The following is a 6,000-nucleotide window of genomic DNA, read 5'->3' as shown; positions in this document are numbered from 1 at the left end:
TGGGGAGGCCCTTTTATACACGAAAAAAAGCAAGAGGCTCGGCCTCCCCCTTCTGGCCTTCCAGATCGAGTGAGGAGGACAGGGATTAATGCCTTTGGGTTTAGGAGAAACAAAGGTTAGTGTATCGATTTCATAAAATGATTAAAGTAGATAAATTCCATCATTGCGGCCTCCACCTTCCTGTTGTTTCAGTGTACCGATCAGAAAACCGCCTTTCCACTTTCCTTAATTCAAATGATCTCATTAATTATTTTCACCCCTTCCTTTGTCAAGATCTGATCCGGTCAATTAAAGAGGGCTTTTACTGGGCATGCTTATTAGGAGGGAATGTTTTGATTTGAAAATACCGATTATAATTATATCGCGAAAAAAAAAAAAAAGGCGTTAGAAACCAAGAAACTTCTTTTGAATAACTTTTAAATATATATAACAGGATGCTTTCTAATGAAATCCTTAAAAATGTCCGGTTTCTTTTGTTGTTTGTTTGTTTGTTTTTTTTACCATTAATGATTGTTCTTGAGGATCACTTGATGTTTCCATGGTATGCTCTCCTCTTTTTTTTGACTCGAAGGAACCGTTTCTTCTTTTGCTTCTCTTTATTTTAATGGCCAGTAGCACTTTAGCGTCGCTTGGCCATCCTCGAATATTCTTCACTTGTCTAGTCCATTATGTTCTTTAAAAAAAAACAAAAATAATCCTCTTTTTGAGATCTCACTTTTCTTTTTATTAGTCTAAAATATTACATTTGGTTTATGTTGTTCCGTCATGACGAAATGAATCGAGACAAAATAGAGATCTAAAATAATATTTTATATAGTTTTGGTAATTGCGATTGATGATTCGTTACTTTCGTAGTTGAATCGTCACGTTCGATTCAAAGTTTTAAGTAATCTCTATTGGAAGGCATGCTCGCAAGGAAATAGGCATACTTATAAATACTATGACCAAATCATGATGTAACATTGCTTTGCCTATATTGAAAAGGAAAATTGAGTTTGGCTGCACATAATCTCAACTCTGACAGCAATGCCCATGCGTGCCACATCATCCGAAGGAAAAAAATGGCTGAGATGTAAAAGTCTCATTTGAATATTTTTGGGATAATGACATATATGTTTCTTGAACTTTGACATAATATACAATGTGGTCCTTAAACTCTTAATTTGTTTAATGTTGTTTATTAATTTTTGATTTGTTTAATATGGTTCATAAATTTTTGTTATATGTTCAAATATATGAAGATATCCAAAATCGTCATTCCATTAATATCATTTCATTGATAATATTTAGCATTTTCATATAACTTAATAACTAAATTGAACATGTATAAATAATAATAATTTAAAAAGCTTAGGACGGTATTGCGCATTGAACGAATTAAATATTTAAAATTACATTATATATTAAACCAAAATTAATTATTTCGGCGTTATTTTCTCAATAGTTTTTTCCTTCGCGTGGGGTCACCACGCCCTGTGGGCGAAAGAAACAAAGCTCCTCCGCCACCTAACGTGGCATCATTCGATTGAGCAACTCGAAACCGAGACGCTGACTGTGGGTTGAGCTCTAACCAATGGGAATGATGTCTCTCTTACGTGCCTGCCGTGGGCCCCAGTGACGGGCCCCAAAAGTGTAAACGAAGGAAGCTCCCGGGGATCTGATTGGCCGCGACGTCCGCCTCTGACGTGGCACCACCGACGATTTTTTTTTAATATCTTGGTCAAGTCCTAATTTAACTATGGGGTCCAGATTAGAAGCTTATCCACTATGGATTAAATTAAATCAAATGGGAATTAAATTAAATTAAAATCATCGTGCGGAGGTGCACGAGATGCACGAGATCCGACGGCGCAGAGCAGCTGATTGCGAAATCCATTGGCCGTGCTGGACGGTGGTTTTTGCGGGTCGGAACCCGGTTTTGAAACTCCGATGGGATTGCACGTGGTCTCGACGACCCGATTGTGGAATTTATACGGGATTAAATCAGCACCAATGGGGATCGATTTCTTGAAAAACAAGTTGGAGACAGGAGGATATTTTACCAACTCTATGCATAAAGTTAAGCATGTAGCGACGCGACCTGCATCTGCATGCGGAATTTTTTTTTAATTGGACCAAAGTTGAAGACATTTTTGCCTCCGTCATGTGGCACGCCGTTATGTCTTGACTTTGGATTTGCCGGAGATTTTTAGGACGGGCATGATACTCATTTTTATTTCTGGAACAATTTTAATAGGTTTAGAACAAATGAAAAGTAAAAGTTTTCCCACTTTTATATTTTTAAAATAAAAATGAGAAATAAAAATTATTCCCATCACTTATCCACACTAATAACCAATTGCTCACTCGCTCACTTGCCGTCGCTTGCCATTCGCCACTATCGATTGTTAGCCATCGTATGCGCGGCCGCTACTACCAATCACTGACCACTTTGTTTGCCTAGCCGGCCGTCACTCATGAGAGAAAAAATTTGGATCATTATCAAACGAATTTCTATTTTTGGAACAAAAAAAAATTGTATTATTATCAAATGTGCATTCCTACTCATTAATTAATTTGGGAAATAAAAATAGAAAAATCTATTTATTGAACATTAATTGATCTATAGAATAGAATAGTTATCATTCGTATCCTTATTATTTAGATGATATTTACTCAAAATATCAGGTCTTTAACTTTCATCTAGACGTACCTTTTCTCACCTAATCTTGTGGGCGGCCGCTTGTCAATACTTGCTGGGCTCCAACTCTTTTGCCGCGTCACTCGCCGAATCTAACAACCCTTACCCTCTCTCTTTTTCTTTTCCCTTTTTTTTCGAATTTTACTTCATCATAAAGCCGCTTTACAAAAATATACCAAAAGCCAAGCATCCAGATATTTTTCACTTTTTCAAAAGCACCTCGAGTCAGAGAGCTTTGCCCAGATGCAAAGTCATTCTCCCAAAAGTCTCCTAAACACGCCATATATATAGATTTTTCTTTGGCCAGGTCGAGGCATATGATCTATTTTAGTAACCAAAGATTTTAGGTTATGCATCAATCGCACAACCATAAAATGAAAATGAAATGTACAAAATCAAAGTTCGATGCAAAATCAACCATGGATATTCTAATAAAGAAAAGGAGCAAAAGCGATGGATATTCTAAAGCAATGCCTTGTGCATATTCCAGGTGTGCATGAACAAAGCTATTCCGAACCATGACCAGAGAGTTAACCAGGAGATGCTCGAAAGCGACGGGGTTTCGGGCACGATTACATCGAAGCCATTGTCGCAACTGACGACACAATATCTAAGAGCATCCCTCGAGCAGATTACAAATAAAAAGGAGTGTGAATGCAGAAGCTACGAGCGCATGCTGCATATTCAGGTTTTGCCACGGGGATATTTGGTCGGATTTTCAGGTTGCCGTGATGTTTCCGCAAGTCCGTACAGTCTTTACTACTGTAGTCAGGATATATTCTGGATAAAGTCTCCATGCGCTAAAGGATGAGGTATTTTGTACAAACGGATAGGTTACCCCGGTTGCTTTTGTCTTTTACCTATAAAAGAATAATAGTACAAATAATTCTTAAACTTTAACTCAATATATAATATAATATGATTTTATATTTAATTTATTCAATATAGTTCCTAAATTTTAGTAAAATATATAATTTATCCCCGAATTTTTAATTTATTCAATATGATTTCTAGACCATACGTTATCAAGTTAGTCTCGAACTATTTTAAAATGTTTGACGTTAATCTTCCATTAATTTAAGTTTAAGGATAACATTTAATATTTATATATAGTATAGATTGAACATGTATTAAAAGTCCAGAGATAACATTGCGCATTTGGTTAAAGTTTAGTGATCACATTGAATAAATTAAAAATTTATGGATTGCATATTTTTTTATTTGTAAAATATCCATTGCGAATTGACAAAGCTCCAACATAAATGGAAAGTTTTATGAAGTTCTTGGTGATGGCAGAGAGCCAACTAATCAATTCCTGATGTGCACGCCCTAACTTGCTTTTCCACGAGAAAGATCTACTTTGGTGGGTGCATTCATTTTAACGCAGCAAACTCCTTGAATGTTCGATTTGAGGGTTCCACACGAAAACAACAAGGTTAAGGCAAGACGCTTGGTTTCAATATGGACCGACCATTATCCTTTTGCTAACCGACCATGAACTTTTGCTAACCGACCATGAACTTAGGCTAGCTAGTGTTTCCTTCCGTAAAGATATATATGTATCTAGACATTAAGGTCTGTTGAGATATCATACATCTTTTGATTATGAGATTAATATGTTTTTTCTATATATGCGGCTCCCATCCATTTATCAGTTTAAGTTTTCAGATTGGACATTCTAATTTGATATTAGAGCTAAGTTATGATGCCTCCTTTACACGTATGTCTACCCCCATTAGACGTATGTCTACCCCGTTAGTCAAATTCCACGTCCTTCCTAAAGGGTTAGTTCGGTTTTTAGTTCAGACTTTATGATGAGGTCCGCGCAATGTCACTATCTAGGGCATTCTAGACAGGTGACTTTTTTCGGCCTTATCCAATACACCGACTCTGTTAATCCTTATAAAGCCATAACCCCATCCACAATTCCAGCTATCTAGGGGAAAGGCAAGTGCGCTCACGTTTTTCACTCGCGGAAGGAGCTCATTCACGTATGAGTATAAGAAAACGAGGGCCACTGAAGTTAGGACAATGATGCAATTGGTAGGCCCCTTCATTTTCATTGGCTTTTGCAACCGAAAGGGAAGTTTGGTCCGCCTAACTCCTTTTAACCTAAAGTCAAAACGTGAAAACGTGAAAATGGGTGAGGGAAAGAGACTTCTCTTTTCCCAAGATTGGAATTGCAGATCGGGTCTTGAGCTTTCCTTTTTGTTTTATCTTGCCATATGTAGAACCCCATTTATCTGAAAATGGGTCATTTCTGTCTTGTTATTTGATAACGCATGTGTACTCGACAATGGTATAAATCTTGTCCACAAGCAAGATGATCATCAAGACATGGAAGTGTCCCTAGTTACCTAAGTTTGTGATTTTTAGAGGAAGGGACGAAGATTAGAGCTTTACATGTATGTTTCTCTTGAGGTTACATGTAGGTGGTATTGGTGAGAGCTCTCCTTCTGGTGGAAAACTAGTCATTCTCGAGCTATTAAAAAGTCATGGTAGTTAGTTAAGGTGACCATTCTATTTTCATTAAATGCAATCCATCGTGGTGAGAGGATACAATGCATGTGTGTTTTTCATGTGAAGTTTAATACTAGCTCCAAAGTTAGGTTAATCAGATCTACCTTTCTGTTTCATAATGTCACTTGAATAATCCTTTTCTTAATAACAAAGATATCATTCCTTGCCTGACATTATAAACTATGGCTAGAGATCACCCTCAAATATTGTTAATTTTTTAAAAAGATCTCCGGACAAGAATTGTAGGGTCATTTGGTGGCCACCAAAATGAAGTGCTCTGCGAACCCCATAATTGCACCTATTATTTCATTCATTTTATGTTTGCATGTGTTCCTATATAAGTAGTGGGTCCTTTACATGTGGGAAATGTACTTATAGGAGTTAGAGAATTGTGACGAGAGAGAGAGAGAGAGAGAGAGAGAGAGAGAGAAGCATTTAATATTCTTTACATTGTCAAATTAAGAGTACACGTAATATTCTTTATATTAGAGGATGAATATCAAAAGTAAAACAAATTTTCAATTACAATCAATCATATTAATTAAGAGAAAAATACAAAATCTCCTAATTATGTCTCTAATATCCCCCTCAAACTCAAGATGATTTGAAAGATATCAATTTGAGTTTGAGAAAATATATAGAGAATGCCCGGGCGGATGTGTCTTAGTGAAGACATCAATAGTTTGTTTAGTAGATGAAGTAGAGACAAGTCGAAAAGTGTCACGAAAAACATGATATCGCGTGAATGATAGTCTGTTTCAATGTGTTTGGCACCTTCATGGAAAACATCATTTTATGTT

This window comes from Eucalyptus grandis, chromosome 3 (assembly GCF_016545825.1).
Source record: "Eucalyptus grandis isolate ANBG69807.140 chromosome 3, ASM1654582v1, whole genome shotgun sequence".
NCBI classification, from domain to species: Eukaryota; Viridiplantae; Streptophyta; class Magnoliopsida; order Myrtales; family Myrtaceae; genus Eucalyptus; species Eucalyptus grandis.
Note: the sequence above shows the minus strand (reverse complement) of the source record.